We start from the raw sequence: 14,397 nt of genomic DNA, 5'->3' as shown, positions 1-14,397 counted from the left end.
AAGTCTCTTAATTGGCTAAAATTACATTTTTCTGTTTGCTTTCTGCGGTTTGGTACAAGAATGAGATTGGTGTTACCGTCTGTTTGGAAAATGCCCTTTGAGAACAGGGACAGTTAATAACTGTTTCCCACTGAGTCCAACAGCCGGTGCCAAGTACCCTGCGGGCACAGAGAAAATATTAATTGATGTTGATTTCCTTACTTATTATTTAAATATGCTAAATGGCCCCTGAGAAGCTTCCCAAGAGTTAATATGTTACCCCAAATATATGACTTATCGAGGGAGTACTTTAATCACTGGGCGTTCAGTGTCTGTGTTTGTGATGCCTTTTCATTTTGTAAATTTGAAGAATTTATACAGTAAGAAGTGGAAAAAAGGTTTCGTTATAAAATGGCAGAAAATAATGGCTTATTTCAAGTACAAGTCGACTTGAATATTCAGTATTCAACAGGCATGCCTGAATCCACAAGGGTTTAAAAATTTAATGACATCTCTTTTTACCGATGCTATTATCATCAAAAATTGTTTACAAGTTGAAATATGACAAGTTTCATTATTTTTCCTATTTCCTCACTTCTGGACCACCTCGGCATAAGCCTAAAAAATTAGACAATTTGGCATTTTGAGTGCTTCAGTGATTGGGAAATGATTTTATTTCAAAACCAAATGACAGAAACTTGTTTATTCTAAAATAAGGAACACTTTAGAGTTATCCGTGCTGTATATTGTTGAGAGATTCCAGAATATATAAGGCAGATGAGTATTTAAAGCAGTATAAATAAGATTTCTGTTGTCATCACTTTTGTGAATTAAGGTCTGCAGAATTTCTGTGGATTTCCTACAAGCCATCAACAACCGCAAAAGATGATTTTCCTATGCTGATTTTGCTAATCTTTGTCAGGCGATTAGCACCGAGGGCTTGTGAAATTGGACCATGTGTGGTTTACGATCACAGAGGACAGACCGTTCAGCAAAGGGACTTTGATGCACTTGTTAGAGTGTATTGACATGAAGCAATAAAATAAGGTAGATCACAGGGTCACAATCCATCTCTTGAACCCTTGAGCTGGACGTGTCTTGAAATTGGGAGGTTTTCGGTTTTGGGAAGCTAACTTAATATGCATGGCATAGACCGTGGAACAGTCCTGACAGGGTATACAGCATTACTCTATAATCTAAACTGTTAATACATCTTTAAAGGCTTATTTATTTTGAGAGAGAGAGAGACAGAGAGGAGAGGGAGAGGCTCTCAAGCAGACTCCCCACTGACGTGGGGTTCAATCTCAGGACCCTGAGATCATGACCTGAGTCGAGATCAAGAGTCAGACACTTAAACGACTGAGCCACCCAGGCGCCCCTGTTAATACATCTTTAACCAAATATATCAATATTCCCATAGCTACATGTCATTTCAGGACAGGTTTTGCCCCAAATGAGTTGGTGTAAAAGCTCCAGTTTCCAGAAATTTTTGGATCTTGAAATCGTCATAGGAGATTGTTGAATGTGCATAATTCAGGTCCAAAATGTTCGTGTTACCAGCAGAAACTGTGAAGGAGACTCAGATCAGATAACCACTGAATGTTTGATAAAATGCCACACAACTCCGTCCCAGGAAGGATTTTGTATTTTTAGATGCCATTTGCTGCAATTATTTGCAGTCTCTGTCCAGAATAAACAGTCAGCCTCCTCTTGTTGTTTTGGAATATGTTCTTAATTATATTAAGTTCTAATTTGTGTTTGAATAAGTAATAAACTGGTAGAAATCTTAAAAATCTGTAAACAGAGCCAATCTTTTTGTGTTTTCCTTTAGACCTTAGATGTACATGTAAGTTACTCAGTGTAGACATGTCTTTTGTCTTTTGTAGTTTAAAATTATAACCAGTATTTTTCTTTGTACTTTACTTTCTTTATAACTTTCATTTAAAAGAACACGGCATTCCACTGCTGTCTTAGAGGGAGGATGCAAAAATACAGAGAATACCAAAAAAAAAAGGAACTATTCTGTCATATGGCTTAAACACAGCTGTTAATATTAGACAAAATAATGGTCAAGCTCCTGATCAGCTACACGTTAATAGCATCAAAATAAATACCATTTCAGTAACATATGGATTTTAATAGATGACTGTGGGACCTAAAGCAAGCCACTTAACCTCATGAGGACTTGACTTTCTCATCTATAAATTAGAAATTTTCTAAAATGTCTAAGCCACTGATTAAGCAACGAAGAAATATTTTTGTAATATAGGTAGTGTTTCTGCTGACAATTAACATGGCTAGCTTGAAGACATCGAGTATTAAGATTTATCAATGATAATATTATTTGTAAATTAAAAAAAAATAATTCTGGGGATTGATTTCTATTGGAACTAAGCTAATAAGTTTGTATTTTGGAGTCTTTGGGTCCATGTCAATTTGTCCATACACTTCGCTGGTGTTTTTGTCATTTGGCTACTGAGCCAATCGTGACCAAAGTGATGACAGCAAAATGACAGTTGAGAGGATGTGAAATGAGATATAATGCTGTTTAGCGAGGGAGGTCATGTCATGCTCTCAAATGCTAAAGACTTTTTTTTTTTTTTTTTTTTTTGGTCAGCAAATATGACATCTTTGGGCTTACATTGAAATGTTAAAAATCCAACCCAGGAATCCTACAGAGTGACATTTGTACTAATATAAGAATGACATCTTTCATAAGCAGACAAGGAGAACTCTATCAATTAGAACCTATGAATTAAATTCATGTCAAATTAATAGAACTATGTATCTGTTAAATGCCTGAATTTTGAAGATAACTTGGAAAAGTCTTGCCTATTTCCTTTTTTTCCCCCTTTGATTTTATTTCTTGTTCAGAGCTATTGTTTAATTGTCCTTTCCTCATGGTCACTGGAGAATGACCATCTGCTCCATTCTAGAAGTTGCTTTGATTGGCCTTTTGCTTGAAATGCTTTGCTACTTTCTCCACTCGGCATTGAGATGAGGTACTGCCCTGGAGCATATTGTCCCCATTCCTGTCTTCCAGAATTTTCCACAGTGATGACGGCCACCCTCCTAGTGATGGAGGACCACCACCTTCCTCACATTTTGGCTGCATAAGGAAAATGAGAAAGACACCAGTGTTGGAATGGAAGAACAGTGTTTGCCAAGGCCATCCAGGTCAAGAGTCAGCTTGGCCTTTTTTTCTAGAACTTTCTGTCCTTATTTCTCAACAGATATTTACAGAACATCCTTTCTTCTTCTTCTGTGGTGGTAGACTCTGATATTAAAGAAGTAAAGAAGGTATTTGCTCTCATGCAGCTTGGAGTCTACTCTAAAGAGAAAAGCATGGAACAAATAAATAGATAAAATAAATAAATTGATAGACAAAAATGTATATAAAAATAAACAAATAGGTACAACAGATGACTTGATAGATAGACAAAAAGTTAAGCATAATTATGGTGTGTGCTTTGAAGAAAGAGTGCAGATGGAAAGGGCCTGCTTCAAGGAGAAACACTGAACATGAGATGAGAACCAAGATCTAGTTGCTTATGGGCTTCTGGAAGCATGAGAGGGGGCCCCTCCCCCTCAATGAACTCTGATCCGGGAAGCACTTCACCTCAGGAATCACATTAACTTTCCTTAGCACTCTTCAGGTTCTCTCTGGGAAATTTCTTGAGCAAAACTTATTGAGCAAGATTACCCAGATATTCTTGCCAAGGTCCTTCTTTCATTGCTCTAACTGCTGACTTGAGAGTTATTTGTTCTTGTTTCTGAGGAGCGTAAGATGTTGTTTAGTTTCAGAAGAATTAAATGAGACTGAAACTCTAGGTCCTTGGTCACATCTTTCTCTGCTAAGTTTTCTCCACTGGAAGATTCTGTGTCATAAAGAATTAATTGTCTTAGACCGAAGGATATTGGAGTTGAGTTGGAAGGGACTCCTGGGAGATGGCTATCTGAACACGGTTCTGGTGGTTTGGATATCGCTTGCTTCTGTGTATTTTGTGAAATTTCTTGGAAAAATACTTGAGAACCAAAAAGATTTGTAAGTTAATATCCTTAATAAATTTGGCTGTTCTGGTTCCTCAATTATTATGTGAAACAAAGGGGAAAAAAAGACTTTGGGCTGGTGTTGCGGGGAGACCTGAGTTACTGTTACCATTCTGCCATGGATTACCCTTGAAATCTTGTGTAAGTCATGTTACTGCCTTGTAGAAGAGAATTCCAAATTCACATATAAAACGTGGTGTGATGAGCACTGGGTGTTACATGAACTGATAAATTATTGAACACTACATCTGAAACTAATGATGTACTTATGTTGGCTCATTGAATTTAAATAAAAAATTTTAAAAAAATAATGAGGCTGGTAGACCAGATAGCCTACATGACACTTTACAACTCTTGCATTCTTAAGATTCTGATGAATTTCTTGAAAAATTTCAAGAGCAGGAGATACTGGGAGCTCAAAAGTGTCCATTGAAGCCATTGGAAAGCCTACTATATCTGTTTATTTTTTATCCTAACCTGAAGTTTGAAGTGTCCTGCAAGGATTTCCCATTACACACTCACCTCGTTTCAGATGTTTCTCTTCAATGCTGCCATTTGCAATGGCATTGGACATTTTACTTTCGTAGAAGAGGTCAGAAATACTTCTAAGTTTGAAACTTTACTTCCACTGGCAAGCTTATAGGATAAGCAATTGGCATTATTTAATGCAATAAACATGATTTTGGAAACTACAAGTTTTCATTTTATAAAGAGCGGCAAACTTTGTAACACATAGAATGAATGAAGAATGATAATGGGAAGAATTAGACAAATTTTTATCTTCTCTGCAAAACCAGGATTTCTTCTGAAAATTCAAGAAGAGCAGCTTCATCCTTGAAGCTGAACAATATTCCCCAAAAGCCTTTGTTTGCCCTAATATTCCATAATGTTATGCTTTTACAGTCAATAAGCCATTAGTAATCAAGAGATGTATAATTTATTAATTACACTCCACATTAATATTTAATCTTTTTGGTTGCTGAGCATGTTTCTAAATCTACTTTTTAATTACATTTTAGGGATATAAATCTTCCAGGCAACCATTAGAAAAGTATTTTTTCTGCACATTATGATGCCAATTACTTTAAAGCAGCTGGTTGGGAACCCTTGTGATGATACTTGGTAAAGTGGCAATCTTGGTGCATCGGTAATCGTCACTCATTTGGGAGCTAATTGAATAGTAGTGGGAAGGGAGTGTTACAAAGAATTTACAAAGACATAAGATAGCCAAGGGGAGAAAAAGAAAGAAACAACATGTATCTGACTGGGTGCCATACAGCGACCTCCTTAAGCAGGCGACACCAATGGTGACCCTTTTTTGAGTTCTAAGCAGATCTTGGGTTTTGGGTCTGATACTTACTGTTCTCTGGAACAAGCAGTGCTTTTTCTGTTGTCACTCTTGTCCAAGTAATGGCATTTTTACAGCCATTAACAGAACTTCCTCACTCCTTTTTTCCCCCAATAGTGATGTCAGATGCCAGTGATAATGATTCTATCTTTCTGTCTTCTTGAAACCCTGATGAGCTGCTTACTAACATTGCTTTGGCTGATTTTTTTTTTCTATGAGATGCCCATATTTTGGAAAACCTCAGTGCTAAATATTTTGTTCATTTAGGTTTCTTTTGCCTTCTGATATTTAATATGTTCTTTTTAAATTACCTCTATGCTGGGACAATTTTTGGAAGTAAGCTCTCCATTGTTTCATCTACTCAAGCTTTGGAAGTAGTGGTAATGGTTTCAGTAGGAGGTAGATTGAGGCATTGAATTATATTTGGGGAAAAAGTATCTGCTTATTTATAAAAGGCCATCACCTCTGAAAACTCTGCCTTTCCAAAATCATCCCCCAGGTGGGGAGACGTTCCTCTATTGGGTCTGAGATTTCCATTATATAAATCATTTCTTGTGTCGGACAAAACATGAGAGTTGTTGTTTTGAAAAGACCCTTGGTAAAATGCCCATGGGTCACCTGGGAGAAGGACGGGCATACCCCACTGTCCTCCTCTTAGCTTATTTGCATGGCTTAATCATGCGATCAGCTCCTGTGGTCTTCTGAACTTCTGTTTTCACAAATTCTCACTATCGCTATTCTTTTTTAAAAATCTCTTCATTTACTTGGGGGCGTAATTCTTTCTTTCTTTCTTTTTCATTTTAAATTTAAATTCAATTAATTTATTTTTTCATTTAAAAATATGAAATATATCACATATACAAGAATGTATAAAGGTTAAATATACTGCGAGTAATTTAAGAAATGTTCTCCTTTTCCCCTACTAGTTTATAAACATCATGAAATCAGGGATCATCTCATGTTTATTGCTGGATTCCTGGGGTTTGACAGTGCCTGGTACATAGTAGGCCTTCCAAAAATGTTTTTAAATAAACCGCTGGATGAATGGAGGTGTGTTTTTTGTTCACAGAATGAGGAGTCTTTGGAACTTTCTTGTAAAGAAAATTTGGAGGGAAGACAGGACCCAGTTGCCTCCCAAGGAATATATAAGAAAATTTGAAAGTGAGGATGACATTTCTGAACTTTAGAAACTGTTTTTGTTTTGTTTTAGGTCTTGTTTTCTTATTGGGAAAATAAAATGACGTGAGTTATAAATTTCTTTTCTCTCTTCCTTCCTCCCTCCCTCTCTTCTTCCTTTCCATCCTTTCTTCCTTCCTTCCTCCCCCCCTCCCCCCAGCTTCCTATTTAGGTAAGGAAATTTTTGTTGAAATTGGAACTTATAAGTCCTTTCTCAGTCTGGAGTGCGTAATATTCCAAGTACCCTGGGGAGCTTTTCCCTTCTACGAAAGTCAATTTTAGTTTTTAATAACCAAAAAGTGATAGCCTAAAAATACTCTTGATAAGCCCAAGTGCAGTGTGTATATTTGCCAACTCCTGCTGTTGAATGTGTGGGGGGGATTCATAGACAACTTTGTGTACTTAAGAGTCTTCTGGCCAAATGGTCAACAGCACTTGAACCAGAAACTGTGAAGCATCTCTAGGGGACTAATATTTGAGATGATACATGAGTGATTATATTTAAAAGGATTTTTTATATTGGTGCAGTGGTCCATACGAAATAGTCCTCCTTGGCTTCAGAAATTTCCATCATAGAGCACACGTTCATAGTTACTTGTCCAGACCTCCTTTCTATGCCACTGACTCACTCCCAGTCAGGCCCCTGGATCACTGAGGGGATCCAGACCAAAGTAATAGGTCTTGGGTTCTGAGCTGCGTTCGAGGAAGAATTAAAATTAAGAAAGAACGATGAGAAAAAGGAGATAGCAGAGGTTAAAAAAAAAGAAAAGGATGGCAGATATAAAGAGAAAACTAAGCAGCATCTTGACAATTGTTCTAGACGGGCCATTTCTCACTGCATGCACGCATCTTAAGAGACGGAGGCCACTTTAAAAATCCTTTCTTGGAGAATGATGCCTTCAGGTGCATGAAAGGTTCTATTTCCATCCCCATCTGGTGGGGTCAGGAGGAACAGTTGTCAGACCTCACACCCTTGTCTTGTGGCAACGAAGTTCCAAATCCCAGTAGAACTTGGAATGTGATGTGATATTTCATAAACAAAGAGGGTGTGTGTGCTGTAGCGACTGGCCGCTTCCATGAGATGGCCCTTTAGCACTTTGGGGGAATTCGGTCTTTGTGACAGAGGCCTTTGCTATTCACGCAACTTTGTATAAGCGAATCCACAGAATGCTGAGTGACCCTGGCTCCGTGTCCGGTCTATTTCCACCACGGCCGCTCCTGCAGAAATGTCTGCCACTGATTTCCTTTCTCTCTGATAGAAACTTTTTCTCTATCTCCTATCTCCATTTCTTCTCTCTCTGTTTTCATTTGTCTTCTTTTCCCAAATCATAAGGATGCTGATGTTCTCCCTCCTTTGCTTGTAGTTCGATTCATTGTCTCAAACCCATATTTTGCCAGGAGATGACGGGTCATGAGCAGACAAGGAATGCCAGCAGTCACGTATCCACCAGTGGAACCACACAGTTGAGAGTCACTTGTCGTCCCTGAAAGGATTTTCCCCCGAGTGGAGATGTGTCTCCCTCTGCAATCTCAGTGTCTTTTCCTGATTTTCTCAATGGCTGTTGGAAATTAAGCTTCATGTGACTTTAACTCCGTGAGTTCCAATCTAACTTTGGCAAGGGCAAGGGGAAGGGTAATTAACAAAAGATCTTAAGGGTTAAGATGACTGAAGGCCAGAGTTCCCTGCACTCCTGCAGTGACTCATTCTGAGCATGGGCTTGTTGAAAGACTAACAATCGATAGAACAGACACTGATCACAGATACCCTATCTATCATATGGAGTGCCTACTGTATCCTAGGAACTTGAGGTTATTTCTAACTGTGATGACTGCTCTAATAGTGGGTATTATAATCTCAGTTTGGAGATGGAAATCTTGGGTCAGAGAGGTTCTGTAATAATCCCAGGGTTGCCCAGCTATGAATTGCTGTGGCTTGGATTCATAGCCCAGTTCTCCCCACTGGGTACTCTTTGTGGTACATTATACTGACCCTGGAGAATGTCCAAGATGGCCACCCTGCCATTTGTGTGACCCTAGATATTCAAAGACATGTTAAGGAATCTCAGACGCAAAGTCAGTCCTCTTCCTCTTCCTCTTTCACTTCTCATCATTTGAACTTAATTCTTAACATCAGTCCTTCGTAAAGTTAGGTTTTATTCTCTCAAAGTCCAAATCATTAGACCTCTTTAGTTTTCTGCTTTAATAGAAAAATCTTTGTAGCCGGTGTTCCTGAACAAAGGACAATCAGAAGAGTGTAATGGCAAGAACATGGATTCTGAAGCCAAACCACTGAAGTTCCTAATTCCAATCCTGCTGCTGGTCTTGTCACTCCATGATAAATGACTTCCTGATTCTGTGCCTCAGTTTCCTCTTTGTATAATAGGCATTAGAATATTTTATAGGTTATTGAGAGAATAAAGTGAGAATATATGGACAGTGTCTACCATACATGTAGGAAGCATGGTGTTGGCTATTCTTATTTATGCTTTTTTTATTTATATGATTGAGATTTTAAAATATATAATATAACAGCAGGACAAAATCATAGTTGGTGAATTCCATACAATGGAAATTAAGCCATATTAACTTTCATGGAGATACAAAAAGATACTCAGTTTTTTATAAATCAGCTACATTGATCAAACTGCAATGAAATAAGGAACTCGGTCTACATCCATTTCCTGTGCAGTAAAGTTCTGGAATTTGGAACTTTGCAAAGTGGAGTATGGAACCACCTAACACGCAGCGTAGTGAATGACTACAGACACCACTGACTCCAAAGTTTGCAGAAACCAGATCAAATGTAAATTCCAAGGGAGAGCAATTCGGTCCTATTGTTAACTTCTCGTTAGATTGCTTTGAGCTAATGTTTAGTGTTAATGCCTGGCAAATTTCAAACAGGGAAAAACATAGGTACTTATCTTTCATATTATATATGACTAAAATTAAAGTTGATTTGTCCATTAAGCAGTGTAGTAACAGGTCTTCTGACTTTTCATAAGGCATTAAAGGAACGATGTGTATCAAGAAGACATTCTATTTCAAAAGAACTCTAATCAATGCTGAGAACATTTGCTATAAATTATTCACATTTGTTATAAACTACTCCATCCCTTTAAAAATTAACGGTACGCAACCTATAATCTGGGAACAAAAGTAAGGCTGCCTCACCTTGAAAAGCTTGAATCTGAAGGGCTGCTTATAATCAGAGAGCAAATAGATACTAAGACTTGAGTTCAGTGTATTAAGAGGAATAAATCACTGAGCAGCCTTACATCTGAGAAAACATGATCCCTGCTCCTTGTTGTGTGTTCTTTCACCACACATTAATATTTTATGCAACCATTTCAAAATAAAGTCATAATGTGAGTCATAAATCACGGAACAGTGGTGATAAACCACTTTGGTTTATATTAGCTGTATACGGACAATACTTAAGTATTTCCACCATTAGCATGGACTATTTGAGCTTTCTCTGTACCACATTTACTCTATTTCTTCCATTTTAAGTGGTGGGAATGTGGAAAACAATGCTAAATCCATTCATTAGTGATAAAACAGTGCTATTTGTTCTCCTAATTGATTTCATTTCAACTTGGACCTGTGAAAATGATAGCACAGTTGAAAATGACAATATTATTGACCTTGTTTTATCAAAGAACTTGCCTTCCCCGTGAATCCTGCTGATGGGGTCAAAGGGCACGATATGGGAATAAAACACTGAAAGAAAAAGTGGAACAAAGAGTTGAAGATTGGGATGATTGAATGCATAATATGGTTTATACTCGTTCATGAATGGCTTATATACATATAAGTATATAAATAGCCCCCAATTAAGGCTATTCTAATGTATATCTTAGTCTTATTATTAAATTTCTTTTAGTTTCGTTCCAGAAGAATCTGTTCTACCCTGTTGCTCGAGTATTCTTGAAATTGTCAGTACCAATCTCTGGAGAGGCTGGATAAGGTTATATCTGAAAAAAAGATGTGTATGTATGTTCTACATGTGAATATAAATATTGTGGATGTGAATACAAAGTCCCTGAGTTGAAGTATCCTGAACTCATAAAAGCAGAGCTCCCACCCATTAGATAAATTGGCCAAGACGTAAGACACGTACACGTATTAAATATTTGTAAATATTTGAAGGTGATGCTGTTGGTGGTTTCTCTGATAAACCTCCCTTCACAATCTTCAGGATGAGGACACCGTTTATGGATCAACAGTTGGGTTAGTCCATGAGGTTATGGTCCTTGACCCACACAGTAAGTGTGAGGTTAACCTGGAATGCCCTTGATGGGTGCTTATGGTTTCTATTCTGCTGCCAGTTATGCGAAGGGACTGACTCCTTCCCATCATTAGAAGAAGGAAATAGGAATAGTCATCGGATGAAGGTGTGGTTGATGAAGATATAAGGAGCAGGTACACAAAAGCACGCTGAAAATTAAAACACTAAACACTACGAGTAGATATGTATTGATTTTTTTATTCATCAAAACTTTCTTGATTTGAAAAAAGTTTATTGATTGGGGGTAGACCACTCAAATCCTTGGGGGTTGCACAGGTTATGTATCTGAGAGACATGAGCTGGGCTCCCGAGACCCTGGAAAATGCACGCTGTATCCGAAGGATATATAGTGACCCTTCCATCGCTATGTGGGAATGCGATCCCTGTTGTGAGGACATGGGGTTTCAATGTATTGGCAACCAAATCAACTTAAAAAGCAAACAAGCCCATGTGGGCTAAACAAATCGCATTTGCCAGCCCAATATGCCAGTTCCCAGGCTGAGATATCTATGCTGCTGTCCGGGCCAGAACTTGACTGTAAGTGTCCATGTTGTGGTTCATGAAGAGAACGAATACTGTGCTTCAGGTTTTCTAGTTAGTCCTTTGGAAGTACCCAGACGCTTTTCCTTAGCTGCCATCTCCAGGCGGCCCTCAATTTTTGTTGGACATATTTTTTTCATAAAGGATAATCGGTGACACTGATGTTGTTTGGATCTTCAGAGAAGGACCACTTAAGAAGTGCGTATACCTGGCGTCTCGTGAAGGCTAAGGTAATGCTGGAAGAGGGACGGTAAAGCCTAGCTAAGCATTTCTGCAGCTCGGGGCAGGAAAGGGTTATTACTGCGCCGTCCACACTAGCGCGAGCGGTATGCTTTTATGGAGGACAGGAGATTGCCGAAGAGCGGGTCACCGCGGGCAAGGAGAAAGCTGAGCTTTGACCTCAGAAAGGAATTTGGTCTTGATTTCAAGGAGGCATTTAAGACAATAATCCAACACTTTGGAGTACCTAAATGGATGGTGGAAACTACGAGAAAACCACAGGTAGTGTTCGGTCAAACAGCAAGTGGTGGGAGGTGTGTGGAGGTGAGCAAGCAGAGGGAGAGGGGCTCGGAAGCCGGTGGAAGGGCTCACAAGTGCTTCAGAACCACAATATTTATAACTATGTGAGACCAGCAAGAGGAGGAGGGTGACAACGGGAGAAAGGTTGCGGCCAGAGGAGAGCATGTTGAAAGATTCATGCGGGCCAAGGCTTGGGAGGATGTCCATATTGCGTCAAGGTAACACCTTCGTTCTTTGGAAGCCAGGTCTCAGGGGCTCAGCCGACCTCCGAAGATGGAAATGTCTTCCCCATATTACCCATTTTCTATATACTTAATAGCGGCTACCCATTTCGTCCCATTGCTGGAGCCCTTGGGTCTGTTAGCTCCGCCGGACAAACCCAGAAAATTCCCCAGGCAAGTCTGTTGCCTTCCAGGCTGCTCGGAGTCTGGGTTGTCGATGGCTTACTGCAGTTTGGGGTGTGTACCGTCTGTACCTTCGGGATGGCTGCCCCTTGCCAGGGGCCCTGTGACCCCATGGCGGGCACAGGACGGGCTGAATCGAGGTAGGCTGTGAGTGTGTCTGTATGTCAGGCTCCTATCACTCAGCGTTGGTGGTGTCGCTCCCCAGTCCTGGCTGTGCAGGTCATGGCTAATGGCTCATTGGCCCGCTTCAGGGGTCCACCCAGTTCTGGTCCCGCCCTGCCATTCATTTTCTTATTGTTTTTCTCTGAAATAAACTGGGATAGAGTTTCGTGTCATAACAGGTACATGGAAGGTTTCCCACTTCTTTTGACATGAAGCAATCACCAATCAATTGCTGGCATTCTTTCCCGCCTACAAATGTGAATTATCTTGGTTGCTTCCCATTGGAAACTTGGCTTATAGTGGTTTAATTTCTAGAAATGATGTCCTCCATTTTTAGAACTGTAACTAATCCCAGAAATAATGAACATTTCCAAGAGTATTTTCCATAATCATCTCCTCAGTAAACAATTGCTTTTTTCTTGAATTTAAATAGTATTGAACTGAAGGACTTATGTCCTAGTGAGTGTAATTTTTGTAAGTCCCATTTCGGGGACAAAATGATGCAACCTATTTAGTGTGGGTTTAACTAATGAGGAACTGGGAAAGTCGTCAATAAATTTTCACCCAGTAAAGCAGAAACACCATGCCTGCTGTATTTAGCTACTGAAGAGCAATTAAAAAAAAAAAAAATTGCATGAAAATCCTGGAACGTCTTGAGTCACATAATGTTCTTTCTTTTCTCACTTTAATGTAACGTCACTTTTTGTTTGTTTTAGTTATGGGTGTGCCCGTAAGAGTGTTACTAGCAACCTTTAATTTAAAACCTGAACGCAAGTCCTTTTCCCCAAGTTAATAGAGGGAGAGGTCAAGGTCAAGGTCAAATGCGGAACATTTGTCTCCTTTTCAAAGATGGAAAACTAAGGTCACTTTTGACATAATGTATATCTCACAAAATTATGAAATACATTGCAATTATTTATTTATTAGATTAGGTCCTGGAACCATGAACAAAGTTCTTTTAAAATGTAAACAGGGAGGTATTGATTAAATCAGCCGCGAGTGCATGTTGACTCCACAAAAAGTCCCGAAGCTTCTTATAACTTGGATCAGCACAGTCCAATTCCTTTTCATCCTCACCTCGTTTTAAAACTGTTTAAGCCACGTTACCACTTAATTGCTAACTCATCTGTAGCAGGAAACAATTATTCGGAATAAGCCCACGTACTGCTCTGGTTTCGTAGCAGAGTATTTAAAAACAATATTTCCTCAAGATAACAATTTTGATAATGATGCAGGAAGGAAATATATTTGCAATTAAGCGAGCACGCTTTAGCACAGCAAGCAATAAAAAGCTTAACACTGAGCCTTTGTGAATTAAATGCCGGAACAACATTGGACAAAAGTCATGGTTCTGCTGACACATTTATTTCTCAGTCAATGAAGACTGTTTAGGTTTTAATGCATTTGCGGTTAGCAATAGTTTAAGAGATCAATGTAAATTCGTTCTGAACTAGTAAATAAGACTTTAATGAAACTTCTAACAGCATGCTTTCACACCTTAGATCTCTGTATCATTCTAGGTGACACAGCAGGGTTCTCCTTGAGTTTGATGACACGCACGTAACGTTATGACGTGTTCGACAGATTTCATTTGATGTTTATTTGATTTATGGGGTTGATATTGGATTTCAGCATTTCCCTATCAACCTTTCGTTCGGGCTTAGTGCAGAGTGCTTTTAAAGATAGTTTCTTTTAAATGTATTTATTAATATATATTAACATAATATATATATGTTATATATATATATATATATATATATATATACTATTAATGAAATGCAGTTTAAGACTGATCATTAAACATTCCCACTCTACTAAATGAGGTAATGTATGAGAAAGCACTTTGCAAACTGTAAAGCCATATACAGATGTTAGTTATCATAATTATTGTTGTTACAGGAAACCCGGGTTTTCTATATTATTATTCTGTT

The sequence above is a fragment of the Ursus arctos genome, unplaced genomic scaffold, assembly GCF_023065955.2.
Source record: "Ursus arctos isolate Adak ecotype North America unplaced genomic scaffold, UrsArc2.0 scaffold_4, whole genome shotgun sequence".
Taxonomy (NCBI): Eukaryota; Metazoa; Chordata; class Mammalia; order Carnivora; family Ursidae; genus Ursus; species Ursus arctos.
The sequence above is the reverse complement of the archived record's forward strand: the minus strand, read 5'-3'. Positions refer to the sequence as shown.